Below are 25,936 nucleotides of genomic sequence, written 5' to 3' on the forward strand. Positions count from 1 at the left end.
AAGGATGATTCAAAGCATATCATCTAGTCCCCATTAATTTTTGATGGAGGGGAGACAGAGAAGAAAGTCATCCTTGGATGTCTGGGCTTTTTACATTCAGTGTATAAGAAAATCTAAAACATAATCCTAGGTTTTAAATTTGTCCATTTTGTTAGATGAGAAAACTGATTCTCAAACAGTTCAGTTAACTTGCTTCTACCATTTTCTAGACCTTATGTCGGTGAGGCACTTTTGTTTTGTTTTGGGATTACTGTTGTTTGCATGTGTTGCTTATCTACAAAGTATTGGGCTCTGTGTCTTTTTCTTCCACATCCTTTTGTCTTTCAAGTTCATCATTGTCTCAGAGTGGGTCTGTGAAACCCCAAGGGCTCCAAGGGGCAGACTTGAAAACTAGGCCATTTTTCTCTAATTAAAATATTTCTACCATAACTCTTAAAGTATTGTTATGATTTAATTTGAGAACAGTTTTAGGTTAATTATAGAACTGAGGGGAAGGTAAAGAAATTTCCCATATCCCCCACCCAGCACATGCATAGCCTTCCCCATAATGAACATCACGCTCCTGAATGGTATTAATGTATTTTTTACCAAAGATAAACCAACACATCATAATCACCCAAAGTCCACAGTTTACAGTAAGGTTCACTCTTGGTGTTGAATAATCTATGGGTTTGTACAGATGTATAATGACATATGTGGCTCAGCTGTAAAGAATCCACCTGCAGTGTGTGAGACATGGGAAACTCGGATTTGATCCCTGGGTCAGGAAGATCCCCTGGAGAAGGAAATGGCAGCCCACTCCAGTATTCTTGCCTGGGAAATCCTATGGACAGAGGACCCTGGTGGCTACAGTCCATGTGGTTGCAAAAGAGTCAGGCACAGTTGAGCAACTGAACAACAACCAAGTCGGAGTGAGCCTTCATATAGTATCTTTAGAAGTATACATTGATGTTTATTTTCTGATTTCATGTATACCTGATAAAATATTTGATGTTATTTCTTCATTTAAATTTATAGAGTTAGCTTTTCCCTACAAACATTGAAGAATTGATGCTTTTGAACTGTGGTGTTGGAGAATACTCTTGAGGTTCCCGTGGACTACAAGGAGATCCAACCAGTTCATCCTAAAGGAAATCAGTCCTGAATATTCATTGGAAGGACTGATGTTGAAGCTGAAACTCCAATACTTTGGCCATCTGATGCGAAGGGCTGACTCATTTGAAAAGGCCCTGATGCTGGGAAAGACTGAAGGCAGGAGGAGAAGGGGACAACAGAGGGTGAGATGGTTGGATGGAATCACTGAGTCAAGGGACGAGTTTGAGTAAACTCTGGGAGGTGGTGATGGACAGGGAGGCTTGGCGTGCTGCAGTCCATGGGGTTGCAAAGAGTCAGACGCGACTGAGGGACTGAACTGAACAAACACTGTAAGTATCTATTGATTTTCTTCCTACTCATATCGTGGGTGAGGTTTGACGCTAACCTGATTCAATGGTTTTAAAGATAAGCTGTTTTTACTGCATGAGTCTTTAGGGAATATTTTCACTTTCCTGGAAGTCCAAAAATTTCAGTAGGAAATATGTTGGTATGTGCCACTTATTAAATTGTGCTTCCCAGGTGGCACTAATGGTAAAGAATCCACCTGCCAGCAGAAGACCTGGGTTTGATCCCTGGGTCTGGAAGATCCCTTGGAGAAGTAAATGGAAACTCACTCCAATATTCTTGCCTAGGAAATCCCATGGACAGGAGCCTGGTGGGCTATAGTCTGTGGGTCACAAAAGAGTCGGACATAACTTAGTGACTGCTGCTGCCGCCAAGTCACTTCAGTTGTGTCCGACTCTGTGTGACCCCATAGATGGCAGCCCACCAGGCTCCGCCTTAGTGACTAAACAATAACAAAAACTCATTAAATTTACCCATTTTATGGTGGGGACTTGCAATATGCATACTTTTGCCTTCCTTTAGCTCAGGAAATTCCCAATATTATGTCATTGCTGTTGTTGTTGCTGTTGCTAAGTTGCTTCAGTCTTGTCTGACTCTGTGCGACCCCATAGATGGCAGCCTACTAGGCACCTCCGTCCCTGGGATGCTCCAGGCAAGAACACTGGAGTGGGTTGCCATTTCCTTCTCCAATGCATGAAAGTGAAAATGAAACTGAAGTTGCTCAGTCGTGTCTGACTCTTCGCAACCCCATGGACTGCAGCCTACCAGGTGTCTCCGTCCATAGTTACTGATATTTAGTTCATCTTTTTTTCTTCAGACACATTATTTGTATATTGAGTTTCCAGGCTATATCTTAAAAAATTGTCCCATCATTTTTATTTTTTACTTTTTCTCTGAGTTCTAAGAAGCCTATACTCCATATTACTGGCTCTATTTTCTGCCTAGGCAATTCTGCTTTTTATTGACCCCATAGGGCTTCCCTGACGGCTCAGAGGTAAAAAATCTGACTGCCAATGCAGGAGATGTGGGTTCAATCCCTGGGTAAGGAAGATCCCCTGGAGAACGAAATGGCAACCCACTCCAGTATTCTTGGCTGGGAAATCCCATGGACAGAGTAGCCTGGTGGGCTGTAGTCCATGGGGTCACAAAAGAGTAGGACACGACCACACGATTAAACAAATGATGATTTTGCATTTCTTCAGCTTAATCTTTGCTTAAAAAATAAACTTATGCAGTTTGTATATGAGTTTAGTAGCCTGTTATAGTTTATGTACATACAATTTATACAGTTAAAATTAATTAATTTTTATTTCCCTAAGCCCTGATTAACCTCAGCCCGAAGCTCATTAATGAGTTTTCTTTCAGTGCAGTGCATTAACTTCTCAGGTCTATATTTACTTATTTGTTGTTAGATAATTTGGTACAGTATAGAGAGAGGTTAAGAAATGGATGCAGTGAATTCAAGTTAAATTAATACAAGTGATAGGAAGAGCTATTTAGAGTCAAATGTTACTGTGACTGTTCAGCCTTTACAAGACAACTGAAGAATCTCTTGTATTCTGGCTAATGGTAAAGTTAATTGAGGAGGGAGAGAAGAAGAGAATGGCTTTAGAGGCTCTTAAACTATACAAGAACACAAAATCAGAAAGTAAAAACCTACATCATGCCTTGGTGATAGAAAGTAATGTGAATATCCCCAAATCCCATAAGTAACTTAGAAAATTGCTACAGAAGATAGAAGCCTGCTGCTGCTGCTGCTAAGTCGCTTTAGTCGTGTCCGACCCTGTGCGACCCCATAGACGGCAGCCCACCAGGCTCTGCCATCCCTGGGATTCTCCAGGCAAGAATACTGGAGTGGGTTGCCATTTCCTTCTCCAATGCATGAAAGTGAAAAGTGAAAGTGAAGTCGCTCAGTCGTGCCCGACTCTTAGCGACCCCATGGACTGCAGCCTACCAGGCTCCCCTGTCCATGGGATTTTCCAGGCAAGAGTACTGGAGTGGGTGCCATTGCCTTCTCTAAGATAGAAGCCTAGAGTTAGTTTAATGGGGACATCATGAAGAGAGAACTTGGAAGTTCATGATTACAAGATCCTTTGTTATCATAGTTTGGCAGGATCTAAAGGTATAGGGGTTTTACCAGCAATTTCAGCATTACAACACATTCTATTAAATTATCCCAAACACTTATGGTGATGTTTAAGCAACCACAACATGAAAATCCCCAGCCTCCCTCTCTCCCCATGGAGAGAGTTAGACTTAGAATGGGCTTTAGACATTGGGATTGGAATTGCAGCCTACACCATAGCCTCTAGTCCCAAAGCTGGGTGATTTCCCAAGTTTCGAAAATACCCGTTTTCGGCTCGTTGCCCTTTCTATGTCTATTGCTCTTGTATGTGGGAAGCTGGACAAATTTGTAAAATAAACTTCGAGTTTCTTGCCTTTCTCCCTCTGCTTATTGCCACCATTTGTATTCCTTATGGAGTAAATATTTTTGAATCTGAGCTGGGAGTTAAAACAACTGGGAAACACTCACAGACTCTGAAAGTTATTGGCTCGCTCCTTTTCCGTCACATTCTTGTTCCTGTTTAGACTCTTCTCATACTCGGAGGCAGGGAAATGAATCACTCCTCCAGAACTTTAGTGCCCCCCTTGTGCAACTTGATAAGGGCCAGCCAGGATGGCAGAGATCCAACAAAAACAAAAAAGGGCTAAAAGAGGATTATTTTAGGGTTTTTTTGGTCCAAATATATAGAGGAGCCAAAATGCATTTTCACACACAGCAGTTTTTTGTTGTTGTTGTTTGTTCTTTTGCTTTTACTGCCTATATAAAGGAAAACACCTTGTCTTTCAAAAGGGGAACTCCACCTCTGAAATTATGGAACACTGACACAGCATCATTCATCTTGGCAAAAGTTGACTGAGCAGATGATGTAGATCCACTTAACTTGGACTCAATCAAAGGTTTTGCTATTTTCATTTCACAGGCCAGATGTAGCTCATCATCGGTTGGAATCAATTCCAGAAGAGGTGTTAGAGTCTGTTGGTCCAAGAGAAAGTCTGATCCAGACACTGAAAAGAGCCATGAGGAAAATGGATACCATCTCCACTGATCTCCCAGCAATTTAGTTAGTCCAATATTCAGTTCAGATTACGCAGTGGGATAATCGAGAAGTGGTGCTGTCAATATTTTAGTTAATTTAGAAATTACTCAGTCCCCAGTCATTGTGAAATCATCTCCTACATTCTCTCTCTGTGATGACACTCTCATATCTGAATGGATAGGAAAACTGAAGAGTTAATAATACACACTCTTGGTTCCAAAAAAATGTAGGAAGAGCTAGAGACCAATTACATGCTCAGGATGTGTTTCACTGGGTTACTTGAGTCATCTGTGTTAACTTGAATCTGACCACCAAATGCTTCATAATTTGTTGCTGCAACTCCTGTATCTCAAAAAAAAAAAAAAAAAAAAGTTTAACTCATTGTATTGAATAGAATACAATGAGTCAGCACTACAAGATTGAAATAGAAGTTTAGAATCTTTTTTTTTCTGATGCACGTTCCTGATCAACTGTCATCTTCTCATTGCAGCTTTTCCGAATAGCCATGTCAAATGCGACTCTTTTTATTCTCCATCTTAATTATATTATATGTAAATGTATTGGTTTAATGACTGTCTCTTTCAATAGAATGTAAGCTTCAGGAGGGTAATATGAGGTTTCCCTAGCAAAGAGACAGTATTTTGCAAATAGTGATAATTTAATATATATTTGTTGAATTAGGAGCCCCATCCAAAAATCTTGTGGTTAAACTCAAAGATGTTCAGTGACTAATTTCTTGCCCCTATCCTTTTATTTTCCCTTTTTGCAAGGCTAGAATAATTGGAAGAGAGGAAGTAAAACAATAAATAGATTTTCTTGGCTGGAAGCAAGGTAAAGAAAGTCCAGTACAGAGTCATTTTAGTTTTAACTTTTTAAAAAGAAGGTGAAGAATAGGACTAAGTCTTTGACTCAGAAAAACACATGAAAAAGAAAAAAATAATGTATCTCACCTTCCATATCCTTTTGTAAAAATAAAGTCAATATTTTGAATATAATCCAAAATTTCTAAGTCTGCTTTACATCAACTGCATTTTTTTTTCCTTTTTGATACCCTTAACCTATTTCTCGGGATGTGTTTCACTGGGTTATAAGCAATCCAGTCCTGGCTCCATTACTAGCCTTGTTATGTTACCCTTTGTAAGACGGGATAATTAAAGCAATCAATTCCAAGAGCTTTTGTAAGGATTGGATCAAATAATGCAAATGAAGTGTTCAATGCATAGTAAATGCTCAGCACACGTTAGTTAGCTGTTGTTAGTTAACATATGAAGAAACTAAGGCGAATAAGGGCTTCCTTGGAGGCTCAGATGGTCAAGAATCTGCCTGCAATGCTGGAGATCTAGATTCAATCCCTGGGTTGGGAAGATCCCCTGGAGAAGGGAATGGTAACCCACTCTAGTATGCTTCCCTGGAGAATTCCATGGACAGAGGAGCCTGGCGCTACAGTCCATAGGGTGGCAAAGAGTTGGACACAACTGAAGCGACTTAGCATGCATGCAAGGCTAAAAGGTTACTTGTCTTTCAAGGCTAGTAGGCTACTAAATGGTGGAGACTGGATTAAAAACAGATCAGTCCATGGGGTTGCAAAGAGCTGGACACCACCGAGGGATTGAACGACAACTCCAGTTTTGGAGTTACGCTTTTTTCTTGAGGACTGTATCCGGACTTCTAAGTTACATACTTAATAGCACAGAAAAAAAAAAAGAGAATGTACTTCAACCATTTATTATAAATATTACCTGTAATAGTCTAATCATAAGAGTGTATACATTACAAATAACACACAAAATTAGAAGTCAAAGGAAGGCTATAAGAAATAAATACAAATTTAGTGTACTTTCACTTCATATTATCACTCTTACTACCTCTAGGTAGGTGTTTGTCTAACTCTAGTTTGTGTCCCTAACCCTAGTGTAAAATAGAAAGCCTTGCCTATAGCAGATGCTCAATAAGTGTGGTGACTAAAAGAGTATGAGCTTTTACTTTATGCTGTTATGCTCTATGCTCACTGCTGTAACATACAGACATGTTTGAATGCAAATATGCTCAAAAGCAGTGTCCTTGAATTGATTTTTAATATATCTGCTAGCTTTCAGCTGCAAAAGGTCAAGCTTCAGTCATCTTCCTCAGAGCATTAGTTAAAAGACAGAGTTTGTTATACCAGCATGAACAGCTGGTATCCCAAAAGGCACATTTACAAGGAAAAGGAGGAAGGTCCTCAAAGGCCTCCATATCCCATTCAAAATTGTTTGCTTAATTCTCCTATCTGTATGCCTACAGAAAATAAATGCTGTAGCTATCTCTTTAAAAACTCTAGATATGCTGGGGAATTTGTGATTGTTTTCTAACCACGGCTCTCAATCATTTTTTTTTTCCGATGAATGGAATAAACGATAAGTATAGATCTTCAACCTGGAGGTGATTGCTTGTGGACCGGATGGAAGTGTGTGTTTTATTTCCTTCTCCACCAGATGAGAGGGTATAAAAGCAGTCACCTGTCAACCCACTCCAGCCATGAAATTCAGCAGCCTATTGTCCCAATCACTGCTCTCAATCACTCTAAACGGCCTCCAGGGGCCATCATTATTATAGGACATGTTCCTAAGAGTAGATAAATGGAACTCCACCTGCCAGCCTGCATAGGAAAAGATGGACATTCTTGGCCAAAAATATGAAAGGGCCTGGAGCTTTATTGACATTTACATCAAAAATAGTTAGCAATGAAAGCAGCTGTTGTGGCATGCTTTCACCACGACGTGTTTGGAATATGCTGTGAATTGAAATACAGACCTCCTGACAAGCAATTTACCTTCTGTCAGTCTCCATGTGCTTGCGGCATTACAGGGTACTCACTGTGATAGGCCACTTAAAGCCACACATGTGTACAGTTTGGATGAAAGATTAACTACAATTTGAGGCAGGAAGTAACGAATTGTGGAGTGTCATTCATAATGGCCGACATTGTCATCTGCGGGGCGACACCATAGCAAGAAGGTGCCTCTGTGGTGACTGCCTTACGGAATCAGATGTCATTCATTCTAATGAAGTTCTGACTGCAATTCTAATAAGCAGAGTGCAAGACAGCTCAGGACGGGAAGCATTAATCTGCCTTGTTTGTTGACATTACAGTGATGACTAAAATGCTATTATGCAAGAAATTCTTTCAGAAGTGATTCAACAGGGCCGACTGTAACACAATGTATAAAGGGCCAGAACAAAGGATGTGCCAGGAGTTAATTTCTGTATTTATTCTTCGCAGTTGATTCAGTCCATTGAATTCTCCCTCCCTTTAAACATTTCTACTAGATGAAATATAAGGATGCCTCATAAGTAAAGTACTGGCTGCTTTGGCTAAGCAAAATCTAGAATTTCAGTCTTTTCAATACACAGTTCTGTACCAAGTTTTCGTGACAGTTTCAGAAAGCAGTGTAGCACGACAAATAAGAGTAGATTAAATATTTAGCTGTTCTTTCTCTAAAACTGTTGCCCCAAACCATGCTATCTGCCATTCTAGAAATAATCTTTAGTGAAATCGAAAGAGAATTCTAGGGGTAAAGAACCCACCTGCCAATGCAAGAGACATAAGAGACTCGGAATCTATCCCTGGAGGAGGGCATGGCAACTCACTCCAGTATTCTTGCCTGGAGAATAGTCCATGGGGTTGCAAAGAGTCAGACATGACTGAAGTGACTTAGCATGCACACAAAGAGAAACAAACAACTGATGGAGGTTTTCCTCACTTGGACAAGTTCATTTTCAACCTGATAAACTGCTCAGCAGTGTAGGGGTTAGTGGGCACCTGTCAAAGCTGGTATTTATACAAGAATCGAACATCTCCTGAGTCAGTATCAACATCATGAGTCATTACACATTTCTTTTGAAAAGAGGACACAGACACAGGGTGTCATTTCCTTGCTTAGTGTTGAGAAGCTGCTCTGTATTTTTCTCTTCTTACTAACATTGAATTCTTTGGGTTCCTGGGGGTAGTGGCTGATAAGGAAATGATTCATACCTATTTAGGTCTTCACAGTTCAGGTAGGAAGAAGGCATTTAGTACAAATGATGTCTCAAATATCCAATGCATTTGTCTTATGATCGAGTATCCAAGATCCCTGCAGTTGATAATCAATCCAGGAACCATTCCGCATACAATTCTATCAATTATTGCCCCCCACCTTCGGTCCTAGAATCACAGACTGTGTGTGTCCAGTGTTTCTATTTCTGCTTCAGATCAAAGAGAGGTCTAAAGTCCTTAATAAGCTCAGGAATCTAGCCTTTTAAACCTCCCGATGCTAATAACCAAACTGCTCTGGGAATCTAAAACTATCAGCAAAAGCAATTTTTGTTGTTTTACACTCTATTTTGTCAAAAGAAAAAAAAAAGAGGTGGATATTAACACTGATCTAAACTTACTTCTGGAGAAGGAAATGGCAACACACTCCAGTGTTCTTGCCTGGAGAATCCCAGGGGCGGTGGAGCCTGGTGGGCTGCCATCTATGGGGAAACTTACTTCTGGAGAAGGAAATGGCAACACACTCCAGTGTTCTTGCCTGGAGAATCCCAGGGGCGGTGGAGCCTGGTGGGCTGCCATCTATGGGGAAACTTACTTCTGGAGAAGGAAATGGCAACACACTCCAGTGTTCTTGCCTGGAGAATCCCAGGGGCGGTGGAGCCTGGTGGGCTGCCATCTATGGGGTCGCACAGAGTCGGACACGACTGAAGCGACTTAGCAGCAGCAGCAAACTTACTTCTACTAACAACAATTCCAAACATGTTCCCCTGAGTATAAATATAAGCATGTATTTTGGAGATCATAAATTCACGGACCCGTGTGCTACGATTGGTTCCTGGGTGTTTGTCAGGTATTGCTGGCTCAACCCAGAAAATCTATGTGAGATGGGTTCTAACAGGTCTGGGTATATCAGAACAGAGGTGATATTGTGGGTGACTCACTTGCAGTGAAACTGCCTGCACTGAGTCTTCTGGTAACTTCCAGGCAATGAAAGGCTGAAGGGAATCCCAGGCTACTGTCTAGCTGCTGGCAGACCCAGACTTCCGAGGCCGTTATGCAAATTAGCATGTTCCTGGAGCCCCTCCCCCCCAAAAACAGGCTGCAAACACCAGCATTTCTTTTTTTGTTTGCTTGTTTGTTTAATATAAGTTTATTTATTTTAATTGGAGGCTAATTACTTTACAATATTGTATTGGTTTTGCCATACATCAACATGGATCTGCCACGAGTGTACACGTGTTCCCCATCTTGAACCCCGCCTCTTACCTCCCTCCCCATACCATCCCTCTGGGTCATCCCAGTGCACCAGCCCTAAGCATCCTGTATCATGCATCGAACCTGGACTTATGATCCATTTCACATATGATAATATACATGTTTCAATGCCATTCTTCCAAATCATCCCACCCTCTCCCACAGAGTCCAAAAGACTGTTCTATACATCTGTGTCTCTTTTGCTGTCTCACATACAGGGTTGTCGTTACCATCTTTCTAAATTCCATATATATGCGTTAGTATACTGTATTGATGTTTTTCTTTCTGGCTTACTTCACTCTGTATAATAGGCTCCAGTTTCATCCACCTCATTAGAACTGATTCAAATGTATTCTTTTTAATGGCTGAGTAATACTCCATTGTGTATATATACCACAGCTTTCTTATCCATTCATATGCTGATGGACATCTAGGTTGCTTCCATGTCCTGGCTATTACAAACAGTGCTGTGATGAACATTGGGGTACAAGTGTCTCTTTCAATTCTGGTTTCCTTGGAAATACCAGCATTTCTATTGAACAACTTACTTTTGACTGTTAACTCAGGCCTGTTCCTAATTCCTATTGCTTCTGTAATAATTTAGTGACTGAAAACAATACAAATTTATTATTTATACTTCTGTAGGGCTTCCCTGGTGGCTCAGAGGTAAAGAATCTGCCTACAATGCACGTGACGCAGGTTTGACCCCTGGGTTGGGAATATTCCCTGGTGAAAGGAATGGCTACCCACTCCAGTATTCTTGCCTGAAGAATCCCATGGACAGAGAAGGCCGGTGGGTTGCAAAGAAGTCCATGGGGTTGCAAAGAGTCGGACACGACTGAGCACAACAATATCAAGGAGAAGTGAGTTATCACAGAGAGGACCTGCTCTTGTTTGATGACTTTGCTGGTTCTTTCCCATACCAGCCTCTCCTGCTTGAGTCTTTCCTTTCTCTGGCCTCTGAAGCTGGGTTTAACAGATAACACATCTTTCACTTCCCTTTGTTAGACCTCCTAGTTGCTCTTGGACTATGAAGCACTCATGTACCTTAATCTTTCATTTCCATTCATATAACAAGTATCTTAAATATTACTAATGAGGTAGTGTATTAGATTAAACTTGCTGGTAGACTGAACAAAAAAAAAAAAAAAAAAAAAGAAAACAGAAGATGGAAAAGTCCATTAAGTCCAACAAAAAAAGGAAAAGGCAACAAAGAAGAACCATGCTTTTTTTTTTCAAGTAGAGTTGAAATAATTTTAAAAAAACGACCATATATGATGTCCAACAAATATGTCACATGGTTCTAAAATACTGGAAATTTGTAATAAAGATATACTCCCCCAAGCCCATAGATTTAGAAACTAAAGTGAGTCTAGCTAATTAAAGAAAAGGAAAATCATACTAGAAATTTCAAATATTCAGATTTCATTAACTGGTTACAAAAGAAGATGAAACTATTTCCTTGTTCCTCAGTCTTTTAAGAGCCCACTGTTTCCCTGAGTTTCGATTTATTCTGCATCTCAGTGCCTCTTTTCAAGGTCCGCGCTCTATCCAGGCTGTAGGTCCCCCAGCTTCTCAGAGCCCTGTGGGAGCTCTGACGACTTCTCCCTTTATAGCTCCTGATCTCTTCTGCCCTACCCAGCAGAGGTTGACCCTGGGTGTGCCCAGATGAGTACAACGACCAGTCCAGGACCCTGTGTGTCCTGGAGCTCTTTGTCTGTGGCCCACCCGCTATCCTCTCTGGTTCTCTGCTCCACAGACTCCAGTTCCCCAGCCTCCCCTCACTCCAGACTGTGGCCCTGACTCAGTCAATGCCCTGCATGCCAGGTAGGAAAGTGCCTCCAGGCAGAAAGCCAGGGCAATCGTTCTCTGGGATTGCAGTCCTGCAGGGCTGTTACTCAATGGCTGAAAGCAGGCCCATATATTTTTGTCCAGTTTTGATTATTTATAGCAGGAAGACAAGTCCAGACCCAGTTATACTCTCCTAGCTAGAAGCAGCAGTGCGACCCGCATTAATGTTAGCAATTTTCCCATTCACATAGAATGGGAAAAGGCCCTAATATGAGACGTTTTCTTTCTTGTTGTTCCCCACTTCCCTCCTCCACCCAGAATTTCAAGGCAGTTTGAAATTTGATTTCTTTTTTTAAAATTGAAGTACAGTTGATTTATAGATATCCCAAGTAGCTCAGTGGTAAAGAATCTGCCTGCCAATGCAGGAGATGGGGCTTTGGTCCCCAGGTCAGCAAGATCCTCTGGAGAAGGGAATGACAACCCACTCCAGTATTCTTGCCTGGGAAATCCCATGGACAGAGGAGGCTGGTGGGCTACAGTCCATGGAGTCACAAAAGAGTTGGGTACAACTTATTGACTGAAAAACAACAACAATGTAGTTTGTTTACGATACTATGTTAGTTTCAGGTACGCAACAAGAATTTGATATTTTTACAGATTATGCTCCATTTAAAGTTATGAGAAAATACTAACTATATTCTCTGTGCTGTATATTTCATCCTTGGATCTTATTTATTTTATGCCTAATAGTTTGTACCTTTTAAAGCCTTTTCTCCATCCTGCCCATCCCTCCATGCTTATCTAGTCAGTTAACTACTCGTTTGCTCTCTATTAGCGGTGAGTCTGTTTCTATGTTATTTTCATACAGTATCTGTCTTTCTTTGACTGACTTCACCAAACATAATACCCTCTAGGTCTATCCTAGAGGCAAATGGCATTTTATAAATGGCAAAATCCAATTCTGTTTTTACGACTGAGTAGTATTCCATTGTGTGTACACGTGAAAATGTCGCAGCTTTGTCCATTCATCTACTGATAGGTTGTTTCTAAATCTTGACTATGGTAAATAATGTGACTCTGCAAATATCTTTTCAGATTGGTATTTTTGTTTTATTTGGATATGTATATCTAGAAGTGCAACTGCTGGATCATATGGCAATTCTGGTTTCAGTTTTCTGAGGAACCTTCATACTGATTTGCATAGTGGCTGCATCAACCTACATTTGCACCCATAGTGGCAGGGTGCCCTTTTCTCCACATCCTCACCAACATTCATCGTTTGTTCTCTTTTTGACAATAGTTATTCTGAGAAGTGTGAGATGATATCTCATTGTGGTTTGGATTTACATTTAATAGATGAGTGTGTGTTGTCGTTCAGTTGTGTCCAACTCTTTGTGACCCCCATGGACTGTAGCTTTCCAGGCTCCTCTATCCATGAGATTCTCCAGGCAAGAATACTGGAGTGGATTGCCATTCCCTTCTCCAGGAGATCTTCCCAACCCAGGGATCAAACCCAGGACTCACACATTGCAGATAGATTCTTTACTGTCTGAGCCATCAGGAATGCCCAATAAATGAGTAGTGATGCTGAACATCTTTTAATGTGCCTCTTGGCCATCCATATGTCTTCTTTGGAAAATATTTTTATTCAGGTGTTCCGCCCATTTTTTAAATTGGATTGTTTTTAGATATTGATTATATGAGCTCTTTATATATTTTGGATATTAACCCCTTATCAGACTTACCATTTGCAAGTATCTTCTCCCATTCACTAGGTGGTGAGTGCATGCACTGGCAGTGGCTGTCTCTGGCCTGATCAGAGACAGGACTGGCATCCACCCAGCTCTGTTCTAAGTGTGCACACTCTCTGGCAAAGCAGCCTCTGCCTTAGTGGGAAGCAGCATAGGAGCCAGAGAGGCTGAAGCAGGAACCTACTCTGTGTGCTGGTGGGTGCTTGGGGTGGTCCTGGCCACCTGGCCAGAGCACTAGGCAAATGCCTGAGATATTTTTGGTTAAGTTCATGATAGCTTATATCACAGAATAAGCTCCAACTCGGTACCAGAGAAATCTTTCTGTTTTGCTTGCATATATTGTCTTTTGCCTTATTTTAATGGGTAGGTAGCATTTGGGAAGGTTTTAAGTTAGAGATGATTGAAATATTAACAACTGACTTTATATCATCCCAAATCATTTTCTTGCATTTGCCTAAAAGACTGGAATTATGGCCTACATCCTTTATTATTTTCAATTCTTATGGAAGAGCAAAAAAAATATGTAACTTGCATTTATATACTCTCCATGGTAAAACATGGAAAAAAGTTTATGCAGATAGAGAATATTAAAGTATAAAAGCTACCAAGATAAAAAGGACTATTTATTTACTTATGAATATGGCAATTAGAATTGTCTAAACTATACAGTTTTTCTTGTGAGATTCCCAAAGAAACTTCACAATAATATTTGCAAATGCTTCCATAAGAAGGAAAGTTTATGAAACATGTTTAAATATTTATAGAATGTTAAAACGGAGGCATTAATTGGCAAACAACTTAATTAAAATGCTTTCTCAAGTAATTAGCAACAAATACTTCCCTATCTGTTTTGCATGCCATTTGTCTTGTTGTGTTTGTTAAGCCCGCCTGTCAGTCAAACTTTGCTTCAGGTAATTTTTTGGCTCTATGGGGAAAATCTTCAAAAATTACATCTGAATTTAAAATATTTTGATTATCATCTTTATCTAACAAATCCTCTTTTTCACTTCATCTTCTATATGTCCCCGTAAACCACCATCCTGGGAATTTAGGGCCTGAAGATGAAATTCCGCATCAAGGCAGAACTGAGTTTCCAAAAACACTCTCCAGAGAACAAACTGAATCAATCTAGAATCAACAAACAGTGCAGTTAATTAATGAGAACACCATAAGGGAGCTTTTTTAAACAATGTTGACGGCTGCTGCCCCAGGACCAACAGCACCAGAAGTTATTGCTGGTTTGAAAGAAGTGACTCTGAGGGGTCCCCCAAGGCACCTTGTGCTTACATTAGCTATTTACCACAACTTTTCCTTTTATTTGCACCCCAGGGGGAGTACACTTATTTCCTAAATTACTTTTTAAGTGATGCTTCTTCCTGCCAGTAGCCTGAGGGGCAGCGAAGGTACCACAGAGTGAAGAAACACAGAAACCAAATCCGAAAAAGCACAGAACAGTCTACCGAAAAACTCCTGTCCTAGAGGGTTGTTTTCTAAACCACAAGGCCTGAGATGGCACAGAAAGTACAGGGGATCCTTCCTCCGGTCTGGTCTAACTAGGAGTGGCGGGGGGAAGGAACAGGGAACGGCGAAGCTGGAGGGAGCATCAGAGACAGGTGGTAGTGTGAGGTGTGATGGATTAGAAAGATGTAAATACTTAGCTCACCACTCAAGCCTTCCTAAAACTAAGGCAGCTGAAAGCCACTTAGACCTCATAATGAAGCCTCACTACATCTTGTGGTTTAGAGGCACTGATTCCACACTTCACTCACTCAGTTGTGTCCAACTCTTTGTGACCCCATGGACTGCAGCACGCCAGGCCTCCCTGTCCATCACCAACTCCTGAAGTTTACCCAAACTCATGTCCATTGAGCTGGTGATGCCATCCAGCCGTCTCATCCTCTGTCCTCCCCTTCTCCTCCTGCCTTCAATCCTTCCCAGCATCAGGGTCTTTTCAAATGAGTCAGTTCTTCACATCAGGTGGCCAAAGTATTGGAGTTTCAGCTTCAACTTCAGTCCTTCCAATGAACACCCAGGACTGATCTCCTTTAGGATGGACTGGTTGGATCTCCTTGTAGTCCAAGGGACTCTCAAGAGTCTTCTCCAGCACCACAGTTCAACATCAATTCTTCAGCGCTCAGCTTTCTTTACAGTCCAACTCTCACATCCATACGTGACTACTGGAAAAACCATAGCCTTGACTAGATGGGCCTTGTTGGCAAAGTAATGTCTCTGTTTTTTACTGCCCACAGAATATAAGTGCCTCAAAGGCAGGCAGCTGTCATTGTTCACTGACAAACCCCAGTTTCAGGAACAGTGCCTGGAGACGTCCCTGGTAGTCCAGTGGTTAAAAATCCGCCTTGCAATGCAGAAGACACGGGTTCAATCCTGGGTCTGAGAATTAAGATCCCACATGCTGAGGGGTAACTAAGCCAGTGTGCTGCAACAAAAGGTCCTGCATGATGCAATAAAGCTCCCAGGTGCTGCAAGTAAGACCCAACACAGCCAAATAAATGTTAAAGCAACAACAACAAAAACAATGCCTCGCATACAATAAACACTCAAAAAAAGGTTGCTGAATGAATGATTAAATGCTTAATGACTGAAGTGAGTGGATTTGGTAATCACTGTCAGTGATTCTCCCAGCAATTGAGAGGACCTTGGATCTTCCCTGGTGGCTCAGACGGTAAAGTGTCTGCCTACAATGCGGGAGACCTGGGTTCAATCCCTGGGTCGGGAAGATCTCCTGGAGAAGGAAATGGCAACCCACTCCAGTATTCTTGCCTGGAAAATCCCATGGACGGAGGAACCTGGTTAGGCTACAGTCCATGGGGTTGCAAAGAGTCGGACACGACTGAGCGACTTCACTCACTCACTCAAATAAATCCTGAGATTTTAGAACTAGTCATAATGGCAACCCACTCCAGTAATCTTGCCTAGAAAATCCCTTGGATAGGGGAGCCTGGCAGGCTACAGTCCATGGTATTGCAGAAGAGTTGGACGTGACTGAGCGACTGAACAACAACATCAAAGTCTAATGCATGCTACAAAAAATAAGACCTATAAGATTCAGTCATTCCTTGTTGTTGTTCAGCCGTCCACTTGTGTCCAACCCTCTGCGACCCCACGGACTGCAGCACGCCAGGCCTCCCTGTCCCTCACCATCTCCCGGAGTTGCCCAAGTTTATGTCCATTGCATTGGTGATGCCATCGTACTGGTGTAAAACCTAGTTGACATCATGTGTTTTGACAGATTTGGAGATCAACAGTGATTAAAAGACAACTTGGTTCCTGCCCTGAGTTTGTGGTCTGATCAGGAAATCAAATATCAATCTAATAATTATACCAATATATAATTAAGAAAATGTAATCAATGCCTGAAAACAATACTGGGGTCTACGAAAGTATATAAAAAGTGTTCAGAAAATTGGAGTGGTCACATAAGGCCATTTTCTATCTGGTCAACCACTTGTAAAAGAATGAAACTAGACCACTTTCTAACACCATACACAAAAACAAACTCAAAATGGATTAAAGATCTAAACGTAAGACCAGAAACTATAAAACTCCTAGAGGAGAACATAGGCAAAACACTCTCCGACATACATCACAGCAGGATCCTCTATGACCCACCTCCCAGAATATTGGAAATAAAAGCAAAAATAAACAAATGGGACCTAATTAACCTTAAAAGCTTCTGCACATCAAAGGAAACTATTAGTAAGGTGAAAAGACAGCCTTCAGAATGGGAGAAAATAATAGCAAATGAAGCAACCGACAAACGACTATTCTCAAAAATATACAAGCAACTCCTACAGCTCAACTCCAGAAAAATAAACGACCCAATCAAAAAATGGGCCAAAGAACTAAATAGACATTTCTCCAAAGAAGACATACAGATGGCTAACAAACACATGAAAAGATGCTCAACATCACTCATTATCAGAGAAATGCAAATCAAAACCACTATGAGGTACCATTTCACACCAGTCAGAACAGCTGCGATCCGAAAGTTACAAATAATAAATGCTGGAGAGGGTGTGGAGAAAAGGGAACCCTCTTACACTGTTGGTGGGAATGCAAACTAGTACAGCCACTATGGAGAACAGTGTGGCGATTCCTTAAAAAACTGGAAATAGAACTGCCTTATGATCCAGCAATCCCACTGCTGGGCATACACACTGAGGAAACCAGAAGGGAAAGAGACACGTGTACCCCAATGTTCATCGCAGCACTGTTTATAATAGCCAAGACATGGAAGCAACCTAGATGTCCATAAGTAGATGAATGGATAAGAAAGCTGTGGTACATATACACAATGGAGTATTACTCAGCCATTAAAAAGAATACATTTGAATCAGTTCTAATGAGGTGGATGAAACTGGAGCCTATTATACAGAGTGAAGTAAGCCAGAAGGAAAAACATAAATACAGTATACTAACGCACATATATGGAATTTAGAAAGATGGTAACAATAACTCTGTATACGAGACAGCAAAAGAGACATTGATGTATAGAACAGTCTTATGGACTCTGTGGGAGAGGGAGAGGGTGGGAAGATTTGGGAGAATGGCATTGAAACATGTAAAATATCATGTAGGAAACGAGTTGCCAGTCCAGGTTCGATGCACGATGCTGGATGCTTGGGACTGGTGCACTGGGACGACCCAGAGGGATGGTATGGGGAGGGAGGAGGGAGGAGGGTTCGGGATGGGGAACACATGTATACCGGTGGCGGATTCATTTTGATATTTGGCAAAACTAATACAATTATGTAAAGTTTAAAAATAAAATAAAATTAGAAAAAAAAAAAAAAGAAATTGAACAAAACAAAAAGTAAAACCTCAAAAAGGTTAAGCGGGAAAAGGACATGATGGTCATGACTTACAGAAGGACTCAAACTAACTTAATGTTCAACCTCACCATTAAAAGAATATGACATATAACTATGTATTATATGTATTTATATGTATTTTATAAACCAAAAAATGTCTTTGACTTTGCATACTAAATAGTACAAAGATAAAACTCCTAATATCCAAAAAAAAAATATATATATATATATTTTAAATGCAGAATAGATAATTTAAGGAAGATAAGGGGTTTAGGGGTTCAGAAAGCTAGAATATTCATCTTCCATCTTTTCTTGTGAATTCCAGTCTCAACTAAACCTCTGAAATACAGTTATTCAAGATGTCAATTGTTTCAAACTATGTCGTGCAATTCCAAAAACTTTCAAAAGTTGTACACCCACATAGGACTATTTTAGTAGACTAAGTAGGCATTAAATTCAGTAAGTCTTAATTCCTTTTCTTATAATTAGGATGTTTAAATATCTTAACAAAAAAGAGATTAATCCTTTAATTAATGAATAACAAGCTTCTAAAAGTTCGGACTTAAAAAAAGTTTAGGTTTCATACTAAGCACAGTAATAGGGGGGAAAATACTGCTTTTTGTGCACCAAGAACAATGCTAGTCTTTTACTCATTTTAAATACTTAATTGGGCTTCTAGGTGGCACTAGTGGTAAAGAATCCACCTGCCAATGCAGGAGATACAAGAGACGCAAGTTCGATCCCTGGGTGGGGAAGATCCCCTGGAGGAGGGCATGGAAACCCATTCCAGTATTCTTGCCCAGAGAATCCCAAGGACAGAGGAGGCTGGCAGGCTAAAGACCATAGAGTCACAAAGAGGCAAACACAACTGAGCAACTGAGCTCACACAAATACTCAATCATAGTTTAGTTTGCTTTCTAGACAAGATTTCTGTTTTTATACTCTTCATTTTATTTATTTATGTATTTACCTATCTATTTATTTAATGGAAGAATGAATAAGGTGAAATAGTTCACATGCTCGTGACCATTTTTAAAAGTTTAAAGAAAAATATGGATACAGACACAGAAGCATAAAGCATATAGACCAGTGCATAAAGCATTAGGCAAGTAAAGATGTTCCATTGTGGAATCAATAAGTGAGTTATCTGGAGATCCCCTGGATTTTTTGTCGTTGTTGTTTTTGTCTGTGTGTGTCTGCGTGTGTTCAGGAGAAGTAAGGATGGGGAGGAGAATAGACAACCAGTGCCTTACTGCTCACACTTCATTCTTCCCAGTTTCTTGATGTTGTAGGCTATTTGTTACCTAATAAAATTAAATTTCATCAATGATAAAAGCTCCCAGAATTGGTTAGGAGCTATATTTTAAAAAATGATGGTGTCATGAGAACCCATGGTGGACACAGGCAAAGGCTAGAGAGCCTGTTTTCTAGGCTGGCAAGCTTCTAGGAGTACAGTGGGGCTGGGGATGCCAATCTACATAAACTGCTCTAACTGACTCCACTTCTATTCAGAAACACTCAAGTGCTTACGTCTTGGCAAACACGGTACTTCTCTTCACTTTGGTAGTCACACATCCTCCTGATCTCTTTCACAAGTTTGGGAATTCCAGACTTGTGAAAGGGCAAGTTACCTAAATTGATAGGACATTCAGATTGGACTTGAATCCAGGGAAGAAAAGATCAGTAAAAGCTGGAGAGACAAAGATCTTACTTATTAAAATAAGTGTTTTTAGAAATAAAAACATACCTATTTGGCCTCCAAAGAATCTGATGTGTACCATTCAATGACCAAAAGAAGACTGAAGACCATAGGGAAATAATAAATGTGTCACAGAAAAGTGGACCTGGAGAAGAAAACTGAAAATAAAGGCGTCTGAAAAATAACTTTTAAGGTGACAATATTTAAGAATAGTACTAAATGAAATACCAGACCACCTAACCTGCCTCTTGAGAAATCTATATGCAGGTCAGGAAGCAACAGTTAGAACTGAACATGGAACAACAGACTGGTTCCAAATAGGAAAAGGAGTACATCAAGGCTGCATATTGTCATCCTGCTTATTTAACTTATATGCAGAGTACATCATGAGAAATGCTGGGCTGGAGGCAGCACAAGCTGGAATCAAGATTGCCAGGAGAAATATCAATAACCTCAGATATGCAGATGACACCACCCTTATGGCAGAAAGTGAAGAAGAACTAAAGAGCCTCTTGATGAAAGTGAAAGAGGGGAGTGAAAAAGTTGGCTTAAAGCTCAACATTCAGAAAACAAAGATCATGGCATCTGGTCCCATCACTTCATGGGAAATAGATGGGGAAACAGTGGAAACAGTGACAGACTTAATTCTGGGGGCTCGAAAATCACTCCAGATGGTGACTGTAGCCATGAAATTAAAAGACGCTTGCTCCTTGGAAGAAAAGTTATGACCAACCTAGACAGCTTATTAAAAAGCAGAGACAAAAAAGAAAAGCAGAGACATTACTTTGCCAACAAAGGTCCATCTAGGCAAAGCTATGCTTCTTCCAGTGGTCATGTATGGATGCGAGAGTTGGACTATAAAGAAAGCTGAGTGCTGAAGAATCGATGCTTTTGAACTGTGGTGTTGGAGAAGACTCTTGAGAGTCCCTTGGACTGCAAGGAGATCCAACCAGTCCATCCTAAAGGAGATCAGTCCTGAATATTCATTGGAAGGACTGATGCTGAAGCTGAAACTCCAATACTTTGGCCACCTGATGTGAAGAACTGACTCACTGGAAAAGACCCTGATGCTGAGAATGATTGAAGGCAGGAGGAGAGGGGGAGGACAGAGGATGAAATGGTTGGATGGTATCATCGACTCAATGGACATGAGTTTGAGTAAACTCCGGGAGTTGGTGATGGACAGGGATGCCTGGCGTGCTGCAGTCCATGGGGTTGCAAAGAGTTGGACATGACTGAGCAACTGAATGGAAATGAACTAAATGAAATATTTGCTGAAACAAGTGTTAAGTGCTCAAGGATGGTAGAAATGCATAAAATGAAGAGTGTAGAATAATAGAAAGGATATAAAATGTATTAACAAAAGCAAGAGAGGAAAGTATTAAGACATTATTTTGGGACTCTTTCCATTTATATAAAGTGATTCTCTGGTAAGGGGAAGATTAATGTGATGCCAGGAAGCAATAAACATGAACAGGAAACAAATGTGCTTCAACAGTAACAATAAAAAGTCATATTTTGGTGAAACTAGTAATGACTTAACACTGTCCTCTTCTGCAGCAACAAATTACAAATCAAGGAACTGAATTAAGCAGCAGCAAACTTTCAGAGAACTAAACAGTAGCATTCAACTATCACATATCTTGGCACATTAACATCCAATCTAAAAAAGTAGGAAGCAATGCCAGACACTAGAGATAATCTACAAAAATAGAAATATTAAATGCAATAATTTTAACCCAGATGATGTTTGGCAGTCTGTGTAAATATTAGTGTATAACTAAGTACACTTAAAATAGAAGTTCCCCAAAAGTTTTACATGACAAAAAACAATATCCAATGTAATTGTAATTCTGAAAAAAAAATCAGTCCAATTCTATATCATTCTGCAGATTCATTCTTGAATATGAAGATGAGTTTTAAGTGCCTAGGGCTATGGGACAAGCCTAGGTTATTCTTATATTACAAGCTGGGTTATATCTTCTCTAAATCCATAAGATTCTTTTCAGCTTGACAGCAATATGTGAATGGGGTTGTGGATTTGTATCAAATTAGATTCCCAGATAGCCTCTTTCTTTGTGGGTAACTTGCTCTTTTCTAGAATTCTCTCGTTGGGGCTTCTCCACAGTTTAGCCAAATTCCATGGTGGCAAGGACATCTGGACGTTTACCTCAATGTGTTCAACACGTCAGATCGAGAGATATATATGCATCACAGAATGGAAACTTTTGGTTTCACAGAGCACTGGAAATACCTCCTAAGAAGAGAAGTGTCTGTTTGGATTAGATGGTTTCCAGTGAAACAGATGGGGTACCAGCCTCCTGGGTTTAAAACTGGCAGAACCTTTTAGGGCATTCAATAAAAGAATCAACAGTGTTTAAAGAGGAAGCAGAAACACCGGGGTCAAAAATATGACATATTTTCGCATGCCAAATAATAAAGTTAACATATCTACAAGTTAAATGTGCCAATAAGTTTGAAAATTTGATTCTTTGACAGAGTACAATTGCTTGAAGTAATGAAAAATTTGATTTACTTTTTAAGATTTCAATATTTTTGTCCTATAGTCATTCAATTTAGCATATAAATTTCAATGTTATAGAAAACATTTACTTTCCTATAGTCTAGAGTTAGGATAAACTAACCTAGAGTGAGTTCAACCAAGGCTCAACCAAGAGTGAGTTCAGGTTAATTTAATAATCACATATTGGCTACTTAATATGCTCAAGTTGGTATGCTAGTTTCAAAAGATGAGTAACACTCAGTCTCTGCCTTCCAGGATTCACCATTTAAGAATAAGTTTCTAGCATTTTTCCTGTTTCCACATGCAGCACATGGGCAAGACATTCCAGAAGTTAGTTATAACCTGGAGGTTTTATTTTCTTAAGAGTCTGACAGACTGGGGGCTTCCATATTCTCCAGCTTCTTATTTGAATATTGTTGATCTAGTACAATGAAACCAATTTAGACTCGGTGGTAAAGAATCCGCCTACCAATGCAGGAGACATGGGTTCGATCCCTGGGTTGGAAAGATCCCCTGGAGAAGGAGAAAGCAATTCACTCCGTATTCTTGCCTGAGAAATCCTATGGACAGAGGAATCTGGCAGGGCTGCTGTCCATGGGGTCTCAAAGAGTTGGACATGACTGAGCACGCATGCACTTATAACAAAGGCTTTCAGGTGCTATGTAGAAATCTGAATCAAACACAGTTGAGGGAAGACAATGAGCTCAGTTTTGTATGTATTCTCTTAGATTCTTTTGGGATATCCACGTACACGATCTAGCATTCCAGCATTCTGGGAAAGAGGATTCCAGATTGAGAGAACAGCTGTTTCTTATACAAGGTACTTAAGCAGCCAAGTGAGGAGAGGATGAAATGAAGGGGGCGGGGAGATAACTGGAGATGAGAGACAGGAAGGGCTGGTCCCTGCAGGATTTCCTAGGACAATTTAGAATTTTGGCCTTTACTCTGCAAAAGAGAGGAGTCCTTGAGGATTCAGAGTAAAAGAAACCCTTGGCTGAGGTCAGCACTGAGGAAATGCGGGTGTTATTCAAAGGACAACAGCGGCCCGCACAACAGTCTTGCTCAGTCACATTCATGAGGTTACGAAGGATGTCCTTCAAGAGAGCACTATACAAATGCAGAAGATAATCTATATCAAAGAAGACTTTTTATGTCAATTACTAATTTTTATATATGTGGAGAATGGGTTATATTCTTCCATTGAGTTTTAATCTTTTGCCACAATCATGTTATCAGACAAAATAATAAAGTTACAATCACAGGCAATAGGTAGACAAAGAGAAAGATAACAAAGAAAAAAAGCAATCTAGGATCAAAATCACAGAAAAAAGTAAAGGAAATAAGTAAAGAGTACAGGGGAAGGACTTGGTTTAATAGGCAAAAAACACATCTTTCCAAAAGACAGGAAGAAAAATAGAAGTAGGAAATAGATGTGTTTTTAGGCATGTTGATGGGAGAGTTAAGGAATTTCCATTAAGAAACCCTTACTCTCCTCTGTAACATATAAAAGAGGTTAATTTGCTTAGAGAAAGATTCTAGATGTTGGAATTGGGGACTTGAAGGGGTTGGCAAGCATTTGAAATAGCTGTAATGGGAAATGGTGCTGAGAAGGCAGCTGAAATTGAGAACCATAAAAATATAATGTCACCATTGCTCACATTTATGTGATTTTTTTTCTCCAGCGGACCCCCAGCATCTCAGAAATAGAAGTAGAGAAGGCAGATGTTTGGATTAAACGAAGTTTCAAAAAATGATATAACAAGGGACAGGCTCTGGGAGACTTGAACTTCTGGCCATGATGTACTAACAGGGATAGGGTTTGCCCTCACACCTTAAAAACTACATATGTGTGTGTTAGTCACTCAGTCATGTCCAGTTCTTTGCAACCCTGTGGACTGTTGCCCATCAGGCTCCTCTGTCCATGTGATTTCCTAGGCAAGAATACTGGAATGGGTTGCCATTCCCTTTTCCAGGGAATCTATCTTCCTGACCCAGGGATCAAACCCATGTCTCCTACATTATAGGCAAATTCTTTACCATATGAGCCACCAGGGAAGCCCCCAAATTTTTATTAGATGCTAGCCCCCAATAGCTAGCATCTAATAAACGAAACCCAGTTCAGGCAAAGCAGCAAAAAAATAGAATTCAAAATCAGGAGATCAATCAATCAATATTAAACAGACACGGAAACAGCATGTTGAGAAAATTATCAGACTATTTAACACTCTCAGATAGTGCTAAATCTACTTTCTCAGATCTATATAATAAAAAAAGGAACTCATGAGCATCATGAGAACAGTAGTGGAGTACATGACAGAGACTTCCAGAGTGAAACATTCCCCATCTCCTCATGGGATTGAGGTGTCTAAGTTAATGGTCATGCACTTAAGTGATGCACTGTGAGTTTAAAAGGTGCAAACTTTATCACTAAACGTAATCTCAAAGAAAGTAATGTTTCTATTGAAAAATACAGCCAAACCAACTGATATAAAACTATATCTAAACTCAGCTAAACTAAATCTAAAATTACAAACCTTTTGGAAAGAAGTAGAAGATCTTTAGGCATATATTTCATCAATAAATCACTAAAACTACAATCCAAAAGGGAAAAATTGATAAATTGATTTTATCAAAATTAACAGTGGGACTTCCCTGGTTGTTCAGTGGCTAAGACTCCATGCTCCCAAGGCAGGGGACCCGGGTTCAGGGACCTGGTCAGGGAACTAAATCCCACGTGCCACAACTAAGAGTTTGCACACTGCAACTAAAAAAAAAAAAAAAGATCCTGCATGCCCCAATGAAGATTGAAGATCCCACATACTGCAACTAAGAATGGGCTCAGCAAAAAAAGAAAGAAAGAAAAATAAATATTAAAACAATTATTAAGATGAACAATGTCAGTTCTTTGAAAGAATAAAAAGATAAGTCACAGATGAGAAGAATACATTTACAAGTTACATTATCTGATTAAAGACTTGTGTTTAGAGTATATAAAAATGCTCAAACCTCCAAAATAAGAAAATGAACAATTCAATAAAAATGGCAAAAGATTTGAGCAGAGATACATATATTATCTTACCAGAAATACAAATGGCAAAAATACACCCCCAAAGATATTTAACATCATTAGTCATTAGGAAATGCACATTATAAATCACAAGATACCACTTTATGCCTATCAGAATGATTAAAACTCAAAAAACCAACAATAACAACAAAAACCGCCAATACCAAATACTGATGAGAACATAGACCAACTAGAACTCACATTCACTGCTGGTGGGAAAGCAAAATGGTAGACACTCTGGAACACAGTTTGATATCTACTCATAAAGTTAAACATGTGCTTATCATATAATAGGAAATTCCCTTTTTTAAAATATATTTTCCCAATGAATACCCATGCTTATGCAAAAACGTTTAGGCAAATAATACAGCTTTATTCATAAACACTAAATCCAAGGACAACCCAAACGCTCTTTGGCTGGCAAATAGATAAGTGCTGGTACAACTATACAGTTGCATATTACTC

Source organism: Bos grunniens, chromosome 14, assembly GCF_055505025.1.
Source record: "Bos grunniens cultivar Pamir isolate PY7600 chromosome 14, Bosgru_T2T1.0, whole genome shotgun sequence".
NCBI lineage: Eukaryota > Metazoa > Chordata > Mammalia > Artiodactyla > Bovidae > Bos > Bos grunniens.